The sequence below is a fragment of the Triticum aestivum genome, chromosome 2D (genome assembly GCF_018294505.1).
Source record: "Triticum aestivum cultivar Chinese Spring chromosome 2D, IWGSC CS RefSeq v2.1, whole genome shotgun sequence".
NCBI classification, from domain to species: Eukaryota; Viridiplantae; Streptophyta; class Magnoliopsida; order Poales; family Poaceae; genus Triticum; species Triticum aestivum.
The window spans coordinates 56,440,527-56,462,315 of record NC_057799.1 but is presented as its reverse complement, the minus strand read 5'-3'; the positions used below and the strand labels follow the sequence as shown (position 1 = coordinate 56,462,315).

General features: G+C 51.5%; 1 long non-coding RNA gene across 1 annotated transcript; it reads right to left on the bottom strand.

The window, feature by feature from the left end:
* Positions 1-602: 602 nt before the first annotated feature.
* Positions 603-2,450, bottom strand: LOC123051525 (uncharacterized). The gene is made up of 2 exons (XR_006424196.1): positions 1,149-2,450; positions 603-923 (listed from the first exon to the last, which is right to left on the bottom strand). It is a non-coding gene; the product is annotated as an uncharacterized lncRNA (long non-coding RNA).
* Between the last annotated feature and the right edge of the window lie 19,339 nt (positions 2,451-21,789).

Genomic DNA, 21,789 nt, shown 5'->3' with positions numbered 1-21,789 from the left:
GTCCTAAACTTTCAAAGAGCTTAGAAGCCATATACAGTATGCTATAATACCTGGCATGCAGATCAAGGAGGCATTTCATCAAACAAATAAGGGCATCTGAAATTCATGTTCTGCTATGCACCCAATGCACATTAAGCGCAGAGCACAATACAGACTATAGATGACAATAGAGTAAGTAGATGTCAGGGTCGAGAGCATGCACCTCACTAACTCAGGAACCAAAGATCCTAAAGTATGAACATCTCCACCAACAGTCATACACGCATAGGGGACATACCATTTCTAGATCTGCACATTGCCCATCTTGGGAAGAAAGAGTTTCTAGATCTGCACATATGCAGTCCTCGAATCATTGGAACCCCTTGGTAAAAATATAGACATATTCTGCATGAACTAATGTGAGAACTTTCACACAGAGACAAATAGTAACCTGAACTCTTGCCAAATGAGGGTGCACAAAATACAACACTATATTCCCGTATAAGATTGCTCTCTCAGGAATAAAATATAGTTATATATTTCTAATGGAACAAAATACACTTGTCGGCATGAAATAAGAGGCCGTCAAAGCTGCACTGTCTGTTTGAAATAGAAATCAGAAGTGAAGATGTTTAAGATCCATTGACAACATAAGAAATTGGATTATCCACACAAAAAAGGGAAGAAGAAATAAAAAAGAGCAAATGACAACTAAAGGACATACATATGTGTGAACATTTGATGATTCCCGTGTAAGAGGGATGCAATGTGATGAACAAGAGTAAGCTCATCAAGCAATAACTGTCAGTTTGTCACCTTAGCAATTCAATAATAGTAACTATCACTACAATTAACAACAAAGAGTGTATACTCAGCCTTAGAGAAGTAGCATAGTCCAATCTTCTCAACTGATTCTTCTTGCAGGACGGTCCAAATTCCTGTAGCTAAAAAATTACAGGCGGCGTTAGATGGCAGGACTGTATTTGGGCTCAAGATGCTACTATGGTCACCCTCGAGGACATGTAAAAAGGATAGATAAAAAAATTACTAACCATTAATACATTCATTTGTCTCAAGTATACACATGTGATTCATTCAGCACGTTAATCTGATGCATCCAATAATTAGATAATTGCATGTGGACCCCTTTGTGTGTTCATTGTATATACCTTGAGCGTCTCCGAGGATTTGGATGGCACTGCCGGTAGTGTAGTTCCGGCGATTAGCACTGCCGAGCCTTCCGGTGGCGGCACCGATTACCCTTCCGGTTCATGCTATCTTCTGCAAATCGATTGGTTCTACCATACACACTGCATGCACATATAGTATACACAACAATTTCAGATTTAAGCCTGGAAACACACTCTCATACAATTCACTCCCCTATACAGAACAACTTCAGATTTATGCTTGGGAGGCTGGGACCAAGTACGAACCACAAGGTAATGAATGTTCAACTATAGTATTGAGAATAATAATGTAAAAAATATAATTTTATCTTTTAGGCGTATGTCAGAGAGCTCTACATCCAGAGAAGTATCTCACTGATTGTTTTCACCCTTTTATAGGTCACTGTACATCGAAGCAATAAGCATAAGATGGAGATATTCCTGAGCAATTTTCCATATGCTCCAATTTCCTTTGTACTCTTTCTCAGATTGTTTTGAAGAAAAGAGCTGGGAAGCAACCATAGGTCCATCCTCTATTGTAGTAGCTCCTCCATTATTTGTGCTGTAGATTCCTGTGTGGATCCTAACCAGATATGATTGTTCTCCACAAAATTGTTTTGGCTGGGTAACAGAAGAAGAAAAAGAAAGGAGAAGTGCTTGGCTCGGCAGTGGATCTCGGGCTGGTCACGTACTACTGGCTGGGGAGGACCTCCACGCTGTCGAGCTCTTCCTGGGCTGGTGCTTCTGGTTCGCCACGATCGGAGACCCTATATGAAAGCCTGCAGAGCGCGTAAGTGGGGCAAGTGGAGGCGTACCTAGGTCGCCGCCGCGGCGGGCGGAGGAGCAGCCGGAGTGCTGTGCGGCGAGTTCGGGAAGGAGGCGCAACCGGCGAGGATCTGGTCGCGGAGCTCGCCAAGGCGCGCGGCGACATCGGTGCGCGTGGTGGCGGAGAAGACCCAGCCCTCGGGCTCCTTCCAGGACGCCTCGTGCCGCTCCTCCTCATGCTTGATCCGGATGTAGGACGCCCGCCCCATCTTTTTCCCCGCCATCGCAGACGCCATCTCTCCATTCCTCCGCCGCTTTGCCGCTCCGGTTGCTTCGGGAGGTTGGTTCCTCGCGCCTGGGGTAGCAGAGGAGAGGAGAAGCGGCGGGCGGCGGGCGGCGGCGATGGGAACAGGGTGGAGTTCTGTGGCGGCTGGGGGAGAGGGGAGAGCTATGGTTGGAGTTGGAGACGTGATATTTTTTTCGCAACTGAGACGTGATGTTGGTTCGGGGTTACGAGGTCTTGAGCGAATTAGTGGGCATGAGTGGAGACCGTACGCTTGGTGGCAGACCGGCAAAACATTTAATCTCGTCCATTCGTTTTGATGGCAGACCACCGAAGTAATACAGACCTTAGATACAATTAAGTGGGTTAGATCCAAGGGTGCTGGTTAATTTGTGTACACTAAGTTTGGTGGGTGTAGGGATTTCATGTTTGCTCTTTTAATAGTAGTATAGATATAGATAAAGTTAAGGTACGCTAATTGCGTGCTCTTGAAAAAAAGAATGATAGAAATAAAGCAGATAAATGCCTCCCTTCCTCTTGACAAGCGAACAAGACCAGACCAAGAAAACTCCAAGTAAGTAGGTAAAATTAGTCCCTATCACGCGTCTAATCACCACCTACTTAGCTGCTACCAAAGGGTCCCCAATGACCTGAACACTGCGTTAAACACATGCTGCTAATATCCATATTCGATCCATTTCTGCCTCCTTGATTCCATCAGCGATAACATCAGCACACACCGACCGGCTCCAAGCGAATCATTGACCTGACCGTCCTCGACTAAACGCCGTTTGCGATTACCCAAATTACTTAGGCCCGCACGGCCAATCCCGAGGTTGATGCCTTGTTCTGCCTGCCCGCGCGTCCTTTTCCATGGCTAATTTATCCCTCGATCGTTCTGGTTCATCAGGTCATGGCATTTTTAGAATAACTCTGGTCATCAGGGCATGGCATGCGGCGGCCGGCCGGGCTCTTCGTACAGCGGCGCCGCGCCGGACATCGCGAGATCGCTTTCGGCGGCATGGAAATTACCGCCGCACGCGCGCGTTGAATTTACCAGTACCCGCTTTCACCTGCTAAAAAGGACGGTTGAATAGTAAACAAAGTGAAACTGGATTTGAATGATTAAGCGGCCATCTATAATTGGTGCACCGGCGTGCAGTTGAGCAATTCGGCAGGCTCTTCTTCGATCCTCGGTACTTGATCTATGTATGTATTAGCCAGATGATTAACGTCGCTGTTACTGGGCTCTGTCTTGGGGTGATTAGGCCAAGAGATGAGATAGAATATGGAGTGAGTAGAGTGCTTCTTTCGTGGTCTCCTTTCGTTACCTGTCGGAAAAAGTCCGTCATAGGCCGCAAGATTCAGAGGAGATTACATGCTTGTTCCCGCTCGCTGTGCACGTACGTAAGTACTTAGGTCACCTAACCTTTGACTCCAACGCACTCGATCTCACATCAAGAATCAGCAAAGTCAGGATAATGCTGGCTGCTTTATCTTAATCTCAAGTCGCCACTTTGACAAAATGAAATGGGAGAGGAAACAGCCAAACACAGAGAGCCAAAATCTAAAAATGACTGAATTCCAGTTCTTGACATAGAGAAGAGGGCGCACTGAATTAAGATAGGGTGCTGAAAATGACCAAATTCCGAAGCCAGATCAAACTATTGGTCTGCTAAAGTCTCTGCAGCGTCACGCGGCCAAATTCACCGTTCGTGCGAAAGTTTAGCACGATTTGACCCCGTTTGTAAAAAAAGTTCGGATCTGACTTTTTTTTTACCGCCGTAGACGTTGGTGATAGGATATAACGGGCTACCGCCATGGTCAGCGATAGACTTAAATATGTTTCTCATATGGTTCACGGTGCTCTCTTCGTGTTTCAATTACTATCTTTCATGTGAATATCATTGAAATCTCAAACCCATCATAATGGATATAAAGAAAGAACTCGTTGGGAGACAACCCAATAGTTATTTTTTTTCCTGTTTTTGAGTACGCGCACAATTATGCTACTGTTATGGTTGTGTTTTTGTGTTTTAGTTAGTGTTTGTGCCAAGTAAAGACTTTAGGATGATTTGAATGATAGTTGATTTGATTCTGTAAAAAAATTAGAACCTTTTTCGCCAAGTAGCAGAAATTTAAATTCACTGGAACGTGCTTCTGATCTGAATTGTTTTACACTTGACTGGTATACAAATTGCCCACGTTGTCCTAATTTTTCAGATTTTTTAGAGTTCCACAAGTATGAGCATAATTCGGGTTTTTACATACTATTCTGTTTGTTGCGTTGTTTGCGTGTTTTAATGAATCTATGGATTGTATCAGGGGGTATAAGCCATGATGAAGTTAGAATACAGTAGGTATAATGAAATAATAAAATATGCATGTGTATACGACCGTACCTAAAGTGGAAATTTGCTTTGCTATACTAACGGATCTCACGAAGGTTTTATTGAGTTTTGTGTGCTGAAGTTTTCAAGTTTTGGTTGAGATCATGATGGATAAAGGAATAAGGAATGACAAGAGTCTAAGTTTGGGATGCCCGAGGCACCCCAAGATAATATTCAAGGACTCCCAAGCAAGTAAGTTTGGGGAATGCCCTGGAAGGCATCCACTCTTTCTTCTACCAACCATCGGTAATTTTACCTGGAAGCTTTCACTTGCTGACAAGGACAGGTTGGATAGTAAACAAGTGAAAGTTTGAAAGATTAAGCTTTCACCTGCTACTGTCGTGCGTCCGAGCAATTCGGCGGCTTCCGGTCATCTCTTGTTCGAGCCTCGTTACTTGATCCATGTACTAGCTAGCAAGATTAACATAGCTGTCGATTAAGCGATTATATTAGGCTAATAAGAGATGAGATAAAATATCATCTCATCCTTTTGTTACCTGTCGGAATCGGAAAAAGTCTGAACTTCCCGTCACAGGCCGTCAGATTCGGAGGAGATTACACACATGTACTTTGGCACCTAAACCATTGACTCGACGCACTCCCACAATCACCTAAAAAGTCTGAATCAGCAAAGTCAGGATAACGCTGGCTGCTTTATTTTACTCCCAAGTCCACACTTTGACAAGAGGAAAAATACAGAGATAGACAAAATCGTACCAGTGCTAAAAATGACTAAAAAGAAGCTCTTGACATGGAGGAAAAGGACACACTGAATAAATACAGGAACCAGATCGAACTATTGGTATGCTAAAGTCTCTGCAAAACAGAGATATATGTGCATCTCGTGTGGTTTTTTTCAGGATCATATATGTGCATTTTGTGCACGGTTGGTTGGTTGGGTATGTTGCAACGGAGCCGAGCTATCCATGCAATGATATGAAATATTTTTTAGACTAGCGAACATTTTGTTTACATTATATAATTTTTTTCAATGTCATGAATGTTTTTGAAATGCGTGAACATGTGTTTAAATGTCATGTACTCCTACAATTTCTGAATGTACGATTATTTTTTGTTGAATTAACTAAAAAAATCAATTGTCTAATTTTTTTCTTAAAAATGCTATGAACATTTTTTGAAATGTGTGAACATTTTTTAAGTGTCATGAACATCCTTTGGAATGCTATCAACAATTTTTAAAAGTTGCACAAACGACAACTTTACACTGTGTTAGCATTTTTCTAGTGCGCGGTGAATCGTTTAAAAATTAAGTAAATACAATTTTGAAATACACATATTTAGAATATTTTCAAAAGAAAAAAAGAAAAAAATAGAATGAACATGCAGGAAACTACTTGGGCTGGCCCAATAGCAGTCACGCGGACGGCGTCCTTGAGGCCTGATGTTTAGATGTACTCCACCGATACAATCAATATTATTACGCACAAACATGTTTTTCAGATACCAGATGACGCATCGGAGTTCATCAGTGAGAGACTTATAGTTTTGTTAGATTCGTTTTTTCCCAATCCTACAACCCATATAAAAGCCAAAAAAAATATAGATTCATTCATCCGTTACTCCTACCTATTTTAGCCTTTAGCAATTTGCATCTAGTATTTTTGATTTCCTATTTTTTTCCTTAACTGATTTATTTTTGTTTTTTAAAGTCCAGAAAATTCTAGAATGGTTCAGACTGTTAAAAAAAATCTTCGAACGACAAGTATTCATTTATCTAAAATTTATTTGTTTCAGAATTTTTTGATTATTAAAAAAATTCAAAATTTAAAAAATGAATATGCTCAAAAAAAATGTCAGAATGTTTTTTGAATACATGAACTTATTCGAGAATCATTTTTGGAAAAAAAAACTTGAACTTTTTAAAAATGATGTTAAAAATGTTTGAAAACTTGAGAAGATTTTGAAAATTTGAGATTTTTTCCTGGAAAAACTAGTTTTTTATGAAATTTTATAATTTTTTTAAACTCAAAAATTTTTTGAAAAAATTGTACATCTCCCTTCCTTCGCACCGTTTATATGGGCCAAGGTTGATGTACACGTGCCACCGCTCGCATTCAGACCCATATGGACCAGTAGCGACTTTGCGGATATAAAAAAAAGTAGCGACTTAGCGTCTTCTAAAAAAAAAGAGTAATAACTTATCGAGTGATTTCGCCCGTTCCCCTGAAAAAAAAAGGAGAAATGAAAATCGAATTCGCCGGTTTAGTATAAGTCACTAACTGCCGGTTTGAAATTAGTGTAAAGAACTGCCCATTCAAAAACAAAGACGAAATTAGAGGTAGAAGTGATCTATACTACAGCTACAGTTAGCTGCCTTCCGTTAAAAAAAAAAAAAAAACGTTAGCTGGCTTGACGACAAGAAGTTATGGGTTGGTTTCGTGCGTCTCCCATCGTCCTTTTGTTCCAGGAATCATGCACGCCGGGGGAAAAGCAATCCAACCCAAAAACCTGGGCTCGTTGAACCCGATGCAAAGGGAATCTGCTGCAGACTCGAGACATCGACCGATTAATCTGTCAGCTACTACACACGATACCAAACCGTCCAGACCGCACACACGCACGGTCAAACGCGGGAACCCCTGGTCCATATTGCGGCTTCGCTACTTTTCAGGCCGCACGGGCGCGAATATGCTCCGATTTCACCGACGCCCAGGTCAAAACACTAGTTGCACGAAATCCTATATGCCCAGATCGGATGTATATTTGCATGTTTTTTTAGGAGATGTATTTTTGCAAGTTGATGGCACGAACATGACATTTATATATGTCTCGAGTAAATTATACCACTGCTTGTGTCAAAGCGTACATCGTGACAAGGACACGCTGGTTTGGAAGAGGATCTAGTGTAATGCCACATACGTTGACCTACTAACGGAACGCATATCTATCTAGTCTAGATCTTATTTTGACAAGGAAAAAGGAGAGACGATAAAGGCATTATAATGCAGAAGAATGCAAAAGAAAAGATGCACCACTAGATTATTGCCACATGAACACAGAAGAACCCACGGAAAAGTACTACGTATTATACTACTCCGGAATATGCGGTGCAAATTAAACGCATCGTTATTTGAATAGTCGGGTGAAATGAACTGGCCAGTAATTGGCCCTATGGTTGGAGATGGATTTGGAAACCAGTCTGTTCAAGTAAGGATGGCGTGGCGGCGGCGGCATCCTCGTGATGGACCTGTGTTCTCGGGCTCCGCGGTTGCGACGACGTTTGCTCCAGCGTCGGCGCGGAGGTTGGGAGGTATGATTTCCTCCTTCGGCGTCTTAGTTGTGGTGGGGTGCTACATCTGGAGTTTGATGGCGTGTCCGGGGTGTTGCCTCGGTCTGATTCGTTCAACAGCAATGGCTTTACTTTTGTTGAGCCACCTTGAAGGTCCGCAAATCTGCATATCAGCGATGGAGCCGCGTCGAGTTCGGGTGGGGAGGTGATCTGTGAGTCTTTTCTTCGATTGCTGCTGTGGTGGTGCCGGAGGCAGGTGATGGACGTTGGTGTCAAGCTCAGAGATGTTCACACAAGAGATTACAAAGTAATACAACATAAGACTAAAGCCATCGTCTAGGCAACATCTGTCGCTATTCCTATCCAAATGATGAAGGGATGCTGATAGTCTGGGCCAAATACCAAACAGACCTCGCAGCCAAACCTATCATCTAAGACCAGGTCCCATCTAGGACGCCTGCCGGGTATGGGGCACCCACCGGTCCGGCGCACTCCTCAACCAGGACGCCTGCCGAGTATGAGGCCGCCGCAGCCACCTGCCATCAATCCATCTTCAGAGCTGTACTGTTGCATCTACCTTGCACGGTCTAGCTGCCGTCGACGCCACCACGACGCCAGACAGCTTCCTCCTCCTGCACGAGTCCATCTTCGCGCATCGGACGCCGAGTCTCCACTACGCCATGCCGCCGAGACCCACCATCGATGATACTGTTGATGCCACACCGCTCCACCTACATGCCATCTCGCGTCGACTCCGAACTACCAGCAACTCCACCACCCTGAGCAGTCCTCAGCCGACGCCTTCAGGAAGGAACACGACACCAAAGTGCCATCGTCGCCCAAACAGAGGAACATCGCCTGCGCTCATGGCAGAGGTGGGGGCGTAGGATCCACACCGAAGCCTCCAGGAAAGGAATCGGCGCCGAGGGCGTCGACTTTGGTGCGGCCGCCACGCCGGCCTAGAGTTTCCCCCAGGGTCCATGCCCACCCGCCAGATCCGTCTAGCCAACACCTGGTAGGTACTGGAACTAGCACGAACCAGAGCAGATCGAGTCGAAGATGACGCTACCGGGATTCATAGCCGGCCGCCGCCTGCCAGATTCCCACCGCCGCGCACGTCAGAGCCGACTCCGAACGATGCCGGCCTCACGCACACACCTCTGGCCACCCCCAACCACGCCGGTGAGTGGGGGCAACCTCGGCGCGCGCCCACCGCCGCCAAGACGGCGCCCGAGTCCACACCATCAGGAGGGGAACCGATCTGGGTGGGGGCCCCAGATCCGCCGCCGCCAGCCGCCATGGTCGACCCCACGCTACCCCCACAGCCATGGACGCACAACCGCCGCCGGAATCCGATCAGGCCGCCGCCCCATCACGCCCACTCCGCCTCCACGCCAGGCAACCAGGTTCGCCATGACGTTTCGGCCAGAGGATCCCCTCGCGAGGAGAGGAGGAAGGTCCGCCGTCCATCGCTCGCCGGCCTCCTCCGGCGGCGGCGGAGAATCAGGGTGGGGAGGGAGGGCCTAGAGGCGGCGGCTGCTAGGGCGCCCGAGCCCCCCCCCCCCCCCCCCCCCCCACCCAGGCGACGCGAGCGCTACGCGAAAAGGATCAATCCTTGTCCGTTTCCTAGTAAATTCCGTGGCCGGAGTCGGCGTTCGTGGCGCTTTGAGTATTGCCGCGCAATAATGCGCTGATATAGACATCCTCGTAGACTCACTCTACATCTCCCATGCCTCTGCCCGCATCATCTTGAAGAGCTCTCAGATTATGAAATTGAAGGCCAGGCCGGACGCACGTTTTCTCCGGATATTTGTATGTACACGTACGTTCCAGTAGGCAGCTAGCAAGCGTACGTGTATATCTGTCTCTGTCGTCTACGCATATTATCGTTGGAGCCGTGCATACCGACGAGCCTATGCAAGTATCTACTGTACGTGGCTCTCAAGTTCTGGTACGTACGACAGCTGGTGTTCCCCTGCTGTACACACAAATACAAGTTGATCCAGTACAGCTCGGCCTCGGCGCCAAGCACAAGCAGCGGTGCTATCGCCTGCCAATTGCCTATTAGATTATCTGATTCAGAAAAGGAAAAAATGCCTATTAGATTGGTATCTAGGAGTATTTGTAGCGGTAGATGTAGATGACACAGTGCATGCATGCGTCATTTCCGTGCGGTTGGCTTCTCGTGTTGGCAACGATCGACGGGGCTGTTGTTGCTTCGGTGTGTTGGTGAAGCACCAACAATTTTGGATCCATCTACTCTCATGACGACATGGTTAGTTAATTATTAGTGGTTTAATTAATCGGCCTAAGGCACGGCCACCATGCCACGTGGCGCGGACATGTGGCCAGGGAGGGGAGGCTTGTGCGTGTTGCATCGTCTCATGTCGTTGGCATCATGGCGTGTTAGCTGCATGCATGCGAGCGCGCGCGATTTTCTGATAGCTGCACCATATGTTTTTGACGAAGGATAGAAGGATCAAGATCGTTGTTGCTTCTTAAAGGAAAAATAAACTGGGAAAAACAGGCAATGTATGCAAGAAAAACCAACTACACACGTCCAATTAATCATGGATGAGAGCCGCAAACGATGACCTCTCGCTACAGTGCGTGAGGTGAGTTCTACTTCTAGTAGCACAGCTGCAATCTTCGTGGACGATCCCTCGACCACGCGCTGATGCGCACATGACACAAGGACAATCAATCAGGATGTGTACCGAACGACGTCTGGACAGAGATCGATCTGGGATGATTGCATTCATTGCCGTCGATCTCTTCTCCATAAATCCCACGCGCTAGCCTCCGAAATTGATCCTTATTGCTCCAAGCATGCATGCATGATACTGTACATGCGTGCGTGCGTCCCAGTGTCGACCCGAACGTCATATTCTCTGCTGCCGACACGCCGCTACAGTAGTCATGAGACCTTGTAGTATATACGATCAATCATGGGAGAAGCACGTACGCACACTAATAGAAAAAGGACCTAATGTGAGACACACCGGTTCGATTTTGGCCCAATACTAAGGTACCGTTAGTCCCGGTTCGAACGGCTATGCATTAATGCCGGTTCGTGTTGAACCTTTAGTACCGGTTCGTGCCACGAACCGGTACTAAAGGGGTCTGACCTATAGTTCCGGTTGGAGACACTAACCGGAACTATAGGGCAATTTTCAAACCGGGACTACGGCCTATTTGCAAATTTTTAGAATCCTAAAATTCCAAAAGGAAAAAAAGATATGCTCAAATTTCAGTTTTTTTAATTTTGGTTAAATCTGGTCAAACTGTGGTCAAACTACTTATTCAAGAAGTATTAATGTTACTACATAATTATTCAAGAATATTAGTGTTACTAAATAATTATTTCAATTTTTTAAATTTTGGTCAAATCTGGTCAAACTATAGTCAAACTGTGGTCAAACTATGGTCAAACTTATCTAAGAAATATTAGTGTTACTAAATAATTACTGTTTTTTAGAATAATAGTTTTAAACTCAAACGGTGAAACGTGTGACCTAATGCTCAAGCTAAACTGCTGAGGGTTAATAGGATTGAAGTCCGAAGTTAAGCGTACTCAGGCTGGGGGAGTGAGAGGATAGGTGACCGGTCGGGAAGTTAGATGATTTGGAATGAGTGATCCACACTTGAACAGCTAAGAGGGGCGATTAAAGACTAAATCATCAAATAATTTAGAAAATTGAAAAATAAAAGAAATATCTTTTTTTCCAAATTTTTTTAAAAAAATTCAAAAATAAAATACCTTTAGTATCGATTGGTAACACCAACTGATACTAAAGGTCCCCCATACCACGGCCCGAGCTCACGCCACGTGGTGGGCCTTTAGTGGCGGTTCGTGCCCAACCGGCTAAAGAGGGAGGGGGGCTTTAGTCTCCATCCTTTAATGCCGGTTGCAGAACCGGTACTAAAAGCCCTTACAAATCGGTTATAAAGCTCCGTTTTCTGCTAGTGGCACGTAGGTCCATACTGTTGTGCATTTGCCGTGAAACGTGACGGCATGCTAATATGCCATGTGGTCATATGGATGTGGACGACAGTGTTGCCGTGTACATGCATCTACTACCAGCTAGTAAAGAGAAAAGTGCAGATTGATTATTGGGGCTTGGTTGCCACGTGTTGAGTTGCTCAGAGGGAGAAGTTGTTGGCGAGCCCGACGTACGTACGCATCGCGCGGCTCATCGTGCGTCGCTCGATCAATCTGGGATGTATGTATATGCTTCCCTTCCTAATGTGTACATGTATGTAGGTTTGAGTTTTGTATGCCACACCTGTAGTGTCTTTTTTCCTTTGTATTTACTTATATTTTGGGAGACAAGACACCGGTTGAACCCTTTGTACCTATATATACGTGCCTAGTGCACGATCAATCAATTATCGATGCACCAAATCATTCTTTATATGGTATCTATCGCACGCCGATCTCCCCGCTTCCGCTAACCCTAGTCCTAGCCGCCGCCGCCCGGGACGCCGCCGCCGCCGCCGCAATCTGCCGACGCCGCCGCCGCCCCACGCCGCCGCCGCTACCCATCTCCCCGCCGCGCCGCCCTCTTCACCCCGCCGCGCCGCCCTCCCGCCGCGCCGCCCTCTTCACCCCGCCGCGCGTGCCCTCCCGCCGCGCCGCCTGATCCATCCCGCCGCGCCGCCCTCCTGCTGCACCGCCCCCTTCGCCACCTCTTCGCCGCCATGTCATCCAACGCCTCCACCTACTCCAACCCCTTCACCGTCGACCCTGCGGAAATCCGCGACATCAACGTCCATGCACGCGTTCCCGTCGTCCTCGACGCCTCCAACTCCACGCACTTCGCGTGGAAGACGTACTTCACGCTGCTCGCGAGAACAACCTCGTGGATCACGTGGATGGCACCGTTGACTCTCGCGCCATGGTGGATGACGCTGAGTGGACCGCGATCGACGCCACCATCATCCGGTGGTTCTTCACCACCATCTCCAAGGACCTGTTCCACACGGTCGTGAGCGCCGGCGACGACGCCCACACCTTGTGGGTCAAGCTGAATGGCCTCTTCACCTACAACAAGCTTCAGCGCCGCGTTTTTTTGCAGCAGTAATTTTTTGACTGTCACCAGGATGAACAATCCATTGATGACTACTGCCGCCGCCTGAAGACGTTGGCGGATGAGCTCCGCGACATTGGCGCCAAGGTTGATGACGACCTCCTCCTCAGCACGCTCACCGCCGGCCTCAACGAGGACTTCGGGAATGCCGCCTCCAACCTCACCTTGATGCCGGAGCCCTCCTTCCCCAAATTTGTGGCGTACTTGCGGTTGGAGGAGCGCCAGATGAAGGGGGTCAAGAAGCGTGTGCAGCATCACGCCCTCGCCGCCGGCACCTCCCGTGGCGCCCCATCACCGGCCGCCCCACCAGCGCCGCGCCAGCAGCCGCCGCCCACCGCGCCTCCGGGGTACTTCCCCTGCCGCCCGCGCCCCCGCCCCTGCTGCTGCCCCCAAGCAGCCGGGTGGCGGGCGCCGCGGCAACCGCAAGCAGCAACAGGTGCCCGGGGGGGGGGGGGGCTCGTCAGCAACAGTAGCAGGTCAACCCTCCGTGGACGTACGGCACCAACACGTGGACCGGCGTTGTCCACGCGTACTCGATGCCGGTCCCTCGGGCTCCCGCTCCAGGCATCCTTGGGCCTCGTCCAGCGAGCCATCAGACCCTCTTCGCCGCGCAGAACGCCGCTCCCTACAGCGGCTACGGGGCCGCGCCTCCGCCCGCGCCCGCCTACGCCGCTGCCGCCGCACCGGCCTTCGGCGCCGCCCCCGCGCCGGCCTACGGCGGGTTTTACCCTCCTCAGGTGCCGCCGCCGTGGGATCCGGCCCTTCTCGCCTCCCTGCACTCCGCCCCGTCACCGTGTTCCTACGGTGGCGGTGGTGACTGGTACATGGACTCGGGCGCCACCGCTCACATGAGTGCTCATCCCGGTAACCTCACATCTGCCACTCCTGTTCATACTCCCACTCGCATCATCGTTGGTAACGGTTCCTCTTTACCCATTACACATGTCGGTCATATGTCGTTTCCTTCTACTTCTACTCCCGTTAACATGTCTAATGTTCTTGTGTCTCCCAACTTAGTCACTAATCTCGTTTCTGTTCGTCGTCTTGCTCGTGAGAATCCTATAACTGTTGAATTTGACGATATCGGCTTTTCTGTGAAGGACGCCCGTACACGGATGGTACTCCACCGATGTGACAGCCTGGACGAGCTTTACCCTGTGCATCCCTCCGGCGCCACCACCACCTGTCGCCCGCCGCCTTCGCTGCTGGTGTCGATCTCTGGCACGCCCGCCTCGGTCACCCCAACTCCACCGTTATGCGTCAGATTCTTCAGAGTTTTTCTTTCTCATGTAATAAGGTTGACGACCACACTTGTGAGGCTTGCCGTCTTGGCAAGCACGTTCGCCTCCCCTTCAGCGAGTCTACAAACATTTCCACCTTTCCGTTTCAGTTACAAAGTGATGTTTGGACGTCCCCGGTTGCGAGCAACACGGGCTATCTATACTATTTGGTGATATTGGATGATTTTACTCATTATGTGTGGACATTTCCTCTTCGTCGCAAGTCCGATGCTCTTGCCACACTCACCGCTTTTTATTCCTATGTCACCACACAGTTCATTCGTCCCATTCTCGCCTTGCAAACTGACAACGGCAAGGAGTTTGACAATGTCGCGGTCCGCAATCTTCTTGCGTCGCACGACACCATTTTTCGCCTCATTTGTCCCTACACGTCACAACAGAATGGTCGCGCCGAGCGCGTCATTCGCACCCTTAATGACTGTGTCCTCACGTTGCTCTTCCACTCCTATGTGCCTCCTCGGTTCTGGCCGGACGCGCTCGTGACCGCCAGCCTTCTCATTAACATTCGCCCGTGTCGTTTGCGCTGGAACTACACTCCTCACCAGCTCCTCTTCGGTGCGGTTCCATCTTATGATGGTCTTCGCATTTTTGGGTGTCTCTGTTATCCTAGCACCGCGTCCACTGCTCCTCACAAATTCGCTCCCCGGTCGCTTCCATGCATCTTTCTTGGTTATCCTCCCAACACCAAAGGTTACCGGTGCTATGATCCAGTGTCCCACCGCGTTTTCACTTTGCGGCATGTGTACTTTGATGAGCTGGTGTTCCCGTTTCAGCAGGTACCGTCACCCTCGACGTCTCCTGCGGCGCGGTCCGCCCCTGCCTCCTCCTCTGGCGGACCGACCAGCCGCGCACTGGGCTCGGCCCTGCCCGCGCTCCCCGCGCGGGCGGCCCCCGTCGCCGCGGCCCCCTCGGCGGCCCCCGTCGCCATGGCCCCCGCTACGGCCCCCTCGGCGGCCCCCCCGACGGGCCCCGTCACCGCGGCCCCCTCGGCCGCCCCCGTCGCCGCGGCCCCCTCGGCGGCCCCCGTGGCGGCCCCCTCGGTCGCCCCCGTCATCGCGGCTGCACCCCTCACCGGTGTGGTCACCCGGGCTCGGGACACTTCGTCCTAGCACGCGCTACACGTCTGACGAGTATGCCTGTGCTGCATCTACCTCGGCACCGTCTCCACTCCCCACCTCCGCTCGCGCAGCTCTTCGGGATCCGAACTGGCTGGCTGCGATGCGTGAGGAGTGTGACGCCCTGCAGCGCAACCGTACGTGGCAGCTTGTCCCGCGGCCTCCCCATGCCAATGTGATCACTGGCAAGTGGGTCTTCCGCCACAAGACTCGCCCCGACGGCTCTCTCGAGCGCTACAAGGCGCGTTGGGTGGTGCGCGGCTTTCGCCAGCGTGCCGGCGTGGACTTCACCGACACCTTCGCCCCGGTTGTCAAACTGGGCACGATTCGCGCTATCCTCCAGCTTGCTGTTTCTCGCGCCTGGCCAGTTCACCAGCTCGATGTGTCTAATGCTTTCTTGCATGGCCATCTCGACGAGTAGGTGTTTTGTCAGCAGCCTACTGGTTTCGTCGACACCGACTATCCGGACCACGTGTGCTTGCTCTCCCGTTCTCTCTACGGGTTGAAGCAGGCGCCTCGGGCCTGGTACCAGCGGATCGCGACCTTCCTTCAGCAGCAGGGGTTCCGGTCCACACGGTCCGATACCTCCCTGTTTGTTTATCACCAGGGTCCCGCCACCGCGTACCTCCTCCTGTACGTCGACGACATCATCCTGACTGCCTCCTCGCCAGCGCTCCTTCAGCAGATCACAGCTCGCCTCGGCACTGAGTCCGCCCTCAAGGATTTGGGGGCTCTCCACTACTTCCTCGGCATCGAGGTTGTGTGCCGGGCTACTGGCTTCTTCTTGCATCAGCAGAAGTACACCTACGAGCTTCTGGAGCGAGCGGACATGCTTAACTGCAAGCCTGCTCCTACGCCTGTCGACACGAAGGCTAAGGTGTCGGCCGTCGAGGGCTCTCCGGCGTCCGACGCTCCCTTCTACCGCTCCATCGTCGGTGCGCTTTAGTACCTCACATTGATGCGTCCGGACATTCAGTACGCTGCCCAGCAGGTGTGCCTTCATATGCATGCTCCTCGTGATACTCATTGGGCTCTGGTGAAACGTATCCTTCGGTACATACGTGGCACCACAGCTATGGGTCTCACCCTGATGGCATCACCTGACACCAGCCTTGTCGCCTACTCCGACGCCGACTGGGCTGGGTGTCCCGACACTTGCCACTCCACTTCCGGCTACTGCGTCTACCTTGGGCCCTCTCTAATTTCGTGGTCGTCTAAACGACAGCCCACGGTCTCACGATCGAGTGCCGAGGCCGAGTACAGGGCCATGGCCAACGCCGTTGCGGAGTGCTCTTGGCTACGACAGCTACTTTAGGAGTTGCTATGCGAGGTTACCAAGGCGATGCTTGTTTACTGCGACAACGTCTCCGCGGTGTATCTCGCTGCCAACCCTGTCCATCACCGACGGACGAAGCATATCGAGCTCGACATTCACTTCGTTTGGGAGCACGTCGCACTTGGTCGTGTTCGAGTTCTTCATGTGCCCACCGATCAGCAGTTCGCCGATGTCATGACGAAGGGACTACCCACCTCGACGTTTGAGGGCTTTCAGTCCAGTCTCTGCGTCACCGGCGACGCTTCGACTGCGCGCGGGGGGGGGGGGGGGGTGTTGAACATGTGTACATGTACGTAGGTCTGGGTTTTGTATGCCGCACCTGTAGTGTCTCTCTCCCTCTGTATTTACTTGTATCTTGGGAGACAAGACACCAGTCGCACCCCTTGTACCTATATATATGTGCCTAGTGCACGATCAATCAATCATCGATGCACCAAATCATTCTCTACACTCTTGACAAACGAACAAGATCAGACCAAGAAAACTCCAAGTAACTAGGTAAAATTAGTCCTTATCACGCGTCTATTCACGTCCTACTTAGCTGCTAGCAAAGTGTCCCCAACGACCTGAACACTGCTTTAAACACATGCTACTACTGGCCGTATTCGATCCATTTCTGCCTCCTTGATTCCATCAGCGATAACATCAGGACACACCAATCGGCTCCAAGCGAATCATTGACATGACCGTCGTCGACTAAACGCCGTTTGCGATCACCCAAATTAATCAGGACCGCACCACCGATCCCGAGGTTGATGCCCTTGTTCCGCCTACCCTCGCGTCCTTTTCCTAGCTAATTTATCCCTCGATCATTCTGGGTCATCAGATCATGGCATTTTTAGAATAACTCTGGTCATCAGGTCATGGAATGCGGTGGCTAGCCGGGCTATCCGTACAGCGGCGCCACGCCGGACATCACGAGATCGCTTTCGGCGGCATGAGCCTCAAATTACCGCCGCACGCGCGCGTTGAATTTACTACCCGCTTTCACCTGCTAACTATGACGGTTAGTAAAGAACTGAAACTCTGAATGATTAAGAGGCCATATATAATTGGTGCAGATTCCTATTCCGGTAGGCAGAATTCATAGGTGCCGAGATGGATGCTCGCTGGCGCGTGCGATACGCGGCGGACTTGGTGACCGCCCGCACCATCCATCTCCATGACGGCGAGCTCCTCCTTCGTGGCGACGCTCTCCGCCTCGTGCTCTTCGACGACGAGGGCGTCGTGCTCGACGTCGAGGCTCTTCGGGAACACGAGTCGGTCGACATAGGGGGTATCGTCTCGTTCCCGTGTTTTTTTGCGAGGGTTGTCGACAGGATTCCGGCGAAGCCTCGAGCGGCTCCCCGACGTGATGGTGACAGTCCGGTCAAGGCGTCTGCGGCGGTGCACGGATCTGGTCATGCGGTACACGGCACGGGCGGGACACACCGCCCCCCCGACCCGCTGCGTGAGGGACCCAGCAGGGGAGAGATGCCGCCAATGGCGGCTAGCGACCACATGGACGGTGATCCTGGTCCTCATCCGCATCGCACCGGGTCGAGGGGGAGTATAAAATCCACATCCCACGCTCCCCTTGACCTAGACGTCGCTCTCCCTCATTTGTGGGCGGCGCCGCAAAACCCTAAATCCAGATCTGACTCCCTTCCTTCCTTCTCCTGGCGGCGAGGGAAAATTGGTGGCAACCACAGATCCTTTGCAGAGGTCGCTGCAAAACCCTCCTCGCCCACCAGATCCGATGGACAAGACGGAGCACAGCTACCGCGGCGACCGCCGCGAGGGATTCGGCGCTGGGCGCACGGTCCGCGGCGCGGGTCGATTCGGACGTGGTGGCGGACGATTCAACCGCGGCGGGGGCAGATTCGACCGCGGCGGTGGTCGTTTCTCATGGCGGAGGGACGGCATCAACAACAACATCAACAAGTCTGGCACATCTGATGCCTCCGAGACCCAGCGCTGGGATGTCGCGGCGGCGGTGACGGAGCGGCAGAGCTCCAGCTCGGGAGGTGTTTGGGTGGAGAAGAACAAGACCTCGGCGGGCTCTGGTGGAGGAAGCAGCTCCCGCCAGGTCACGGATCCAGCCCCGACTGCGGCTGCTCCTTCTGCATCGAGGGCTGCGGCCAAAAATCAGGTCCCCCCTACAATACTGGTGATCTCTGTCCTATCTGCAATGCTCCTGGTCACGTTCCTGTGCGCTGCCCACTTGCGTTCTGTGAGAGATGCAACAAGCTGGGACACCTGGCCTCTGTTTGCGCGGAGTTTTTACCTTGGGAGTGTATAGCTCCGATGTGTGCCTTTCAGGCTAGGGGGCAAGGTTTCTTCTATATTCATGATTACTGCTCCGCTGAACAGGCTAGAGAGAGATCTTGTAATGTCATGATTACGGTTCTGAAAGGGAATCCTACTGTTAAACAGATGAACGATGCGTTCTTCCTGTATCTACGCAAGACCTGGAGGTGCTCCACCAAATTGATTGAGCCTGGGGTGTTTTTCCTGAGATTTCCCAATATCAGAGAGGTAGAGAAAGCGTGCTACAGCGACCGCATGACCATGAAACCTTGTGGAACAGTTGTGAGGGTTACTAGCTGGGAGCAAGTTGATGGGGCCAAAGGGCTACTCGAGAAAGCTTGGGTTAAGGTGGGAGGAATCCCTACTGACAAAAGATGTGAGAGAAATGTTGCCTTTGTAGCCTCTCTTCACTACAAAAAAAGACACATCCATGACATTTTGGGCCGAACGGATTTTTTCTGTCATACTTATGACACTTCTATGACGATAATTGTGACAAAACCCGTTATCATCATAGATGTGGTGGGGTCCTACTTCTATGACAAAAAATCATGACAGAAAATGGGCTTTTCGTCCTGGGCGGGCCGGAGACGCAGCTGCATGACATTCTTTGGGCCGTCCACGACGGAAAAAACCGTGGTAGAAGCGAGGGCGCGGAAAATATCGGGGAGTCCCCGGTTACGGTGGGTGGTCGGGGGCCGAGCGATGCGCGTTTCTCTCGTACGTACGCGCGTGTGTGCGAGGCGTTGGGCTCTAACTGAACCCGAGCGAGGCGTTAGGCTCTAACTGAACCCGAGCGATTGCACTGCGGGCTACGCGTTACTGAACCCGAGCGATCGACCGATGGCTGTTAACTGAACCCGAACGAGCGATTCCTTCGCTACTACTGCTAACTGAAGCCGATCGATGCTGCCTCTGGATGAACAGTGAGCCTTGCGGGGGGGGGGGGGGTTGGATAAACAGTTCCCGGTGGGGGTGGATGAACAGGACCCCGTGGTGTTGCCTCTGGATGAACAGTACCCCGATCGATCGAGCCGGTTGGGGCTGGATGAACAGGACCCCGTGGAGGGCTGAATGAACAGGACCACCCCGTGGAGGGCAGGATGAACAGTAGACGGTGGAGGGCAGTATGAACAGTAGCCCGTGGAGGGGTGGTTGAACAGGAGCCCGTGGAGAGGGCTGGTCGAATAGTAGCCGGTGGAGTAACGCACGATGGAGGTTGGATGAACAGGAGCTCATGGATGAACAGTCGCAGGTGGAGGCTGGAGGAGGTCGACGGTGGATGAACAGTAGCCCGTGGAGGCTGGAGGGGGTCGGCGGTGGAGACGAACTATCCCGTGGAGTCCCGTTTTGCGGTACGCCACACCCCTCCCGATGAACATGACCCCTGTTTCAACCGTAGCACTCCAACACAAGTCCGTTTCCTCCGTTTTGCGGTACGCCACACCCCTCTCGATCAACAGGACCCCCGTTTCGACCATAGGAGGTCCATTTCCTTCGTTTTGCAGTACGCCAGACCCATCCCGATGAACAGGATCCCGTTTCGAATGTGGCCGGTCGAACACAAGGCTGTTTCCTCCGTTCTGCGGTACGCCAGGCCTCGTTTCCATCGGTTGTTCCGTCCAAGCCCTCCCGTTGAACACGACGACGCATTCCGTTCCGACCCAGCCGGTTGGCTCCCCATGAACACGACGACGACACTGTTTCTCCGTTCCGACCCAGCCATGTACACGAGCCCTGGCCGTACGTATGCACGAGTAGGCGTTCGAGACCCTGCCCGTATGTACGTACGTGGCCGTATTTTCTTTCTTGCACACTGGCCGCTGTACGTACGTGTACATGCTACGTGCACGCCTCTACTACGACACGTGTGCGCCTCTACATCGACCAGTATGTACGTACACGTTCGCGACCAGAATGACAACGCTACGTACGCTTCGACCAGGTAGGTCCCGACTGTCAGGCACTTCCTTGCCTGCGAAGATGTAGCTGGTGGGTCCCAACAGTCAGGGGGGTGAATCGTTTTTTTGCCCAGACGCACTTCCTTGCATGCGATGATGTAGCTGGTGGGTCCCAGCAGTCAGGGGGAAACATTCTTTTCACGAAATATGGTGGCCCGTCCGGTGGGTCCCTGCTGTCAGGTGGAGGAATAATTATTTTGCGCGTAATAAGGAGGCACTTCCTTGCTGCGGCCGTGGATCCAGCTGTCAGCCTCTCCACGTACAGTCCACGTCCGATGGAAGCCGTTCCTTGACCATGTTGACCACGCCGCGCCGAGAGCACCAGGGCGGTGGACGACGGCGAGGCCTAGGAAGGGGACGACGCGGCAGTGGAAGCCCGCGCGGAGAGGAGTACGAGGGTTCACTGGTTCGCTGCGGTGTGAGGCTGCCGTCGCCGCAGGGCCTGGCCAGCGGTGGGAATAGTAGGGGGCGGTGAGGCCTCCGTGGCAGCATAGACAGCCACGGGAGGCAGGAGCATGCGACACGACCGGCGCTGCTTTGGGCGGATGGAGCAAGAAGACCAGAGGTTGAAGAAGCACTAAGGCCGTTGGATGGACATCGTACGGTCACTGGAGCTAGAATCGTTCATATTGACTAAGTTGACAAAGCCCTCCGTCCCCGTCAACTTAGTAGGCCCACAAGTCAGCCTCCCACTGTGGTGGGTCCCAGGTGGCAGGGGGTATTCATTTTTTGTGAGCAATAAGGAGGCACTTCCTTGCGTGCGAAGATATAGTTGGTGGGTTCGACCTGTCAGTGGAGGGAACATTTTTTCGCAAAATACAGAGGCCCTTCCGGCGGGTCCCAGATGTCAGGTGGAGGAAT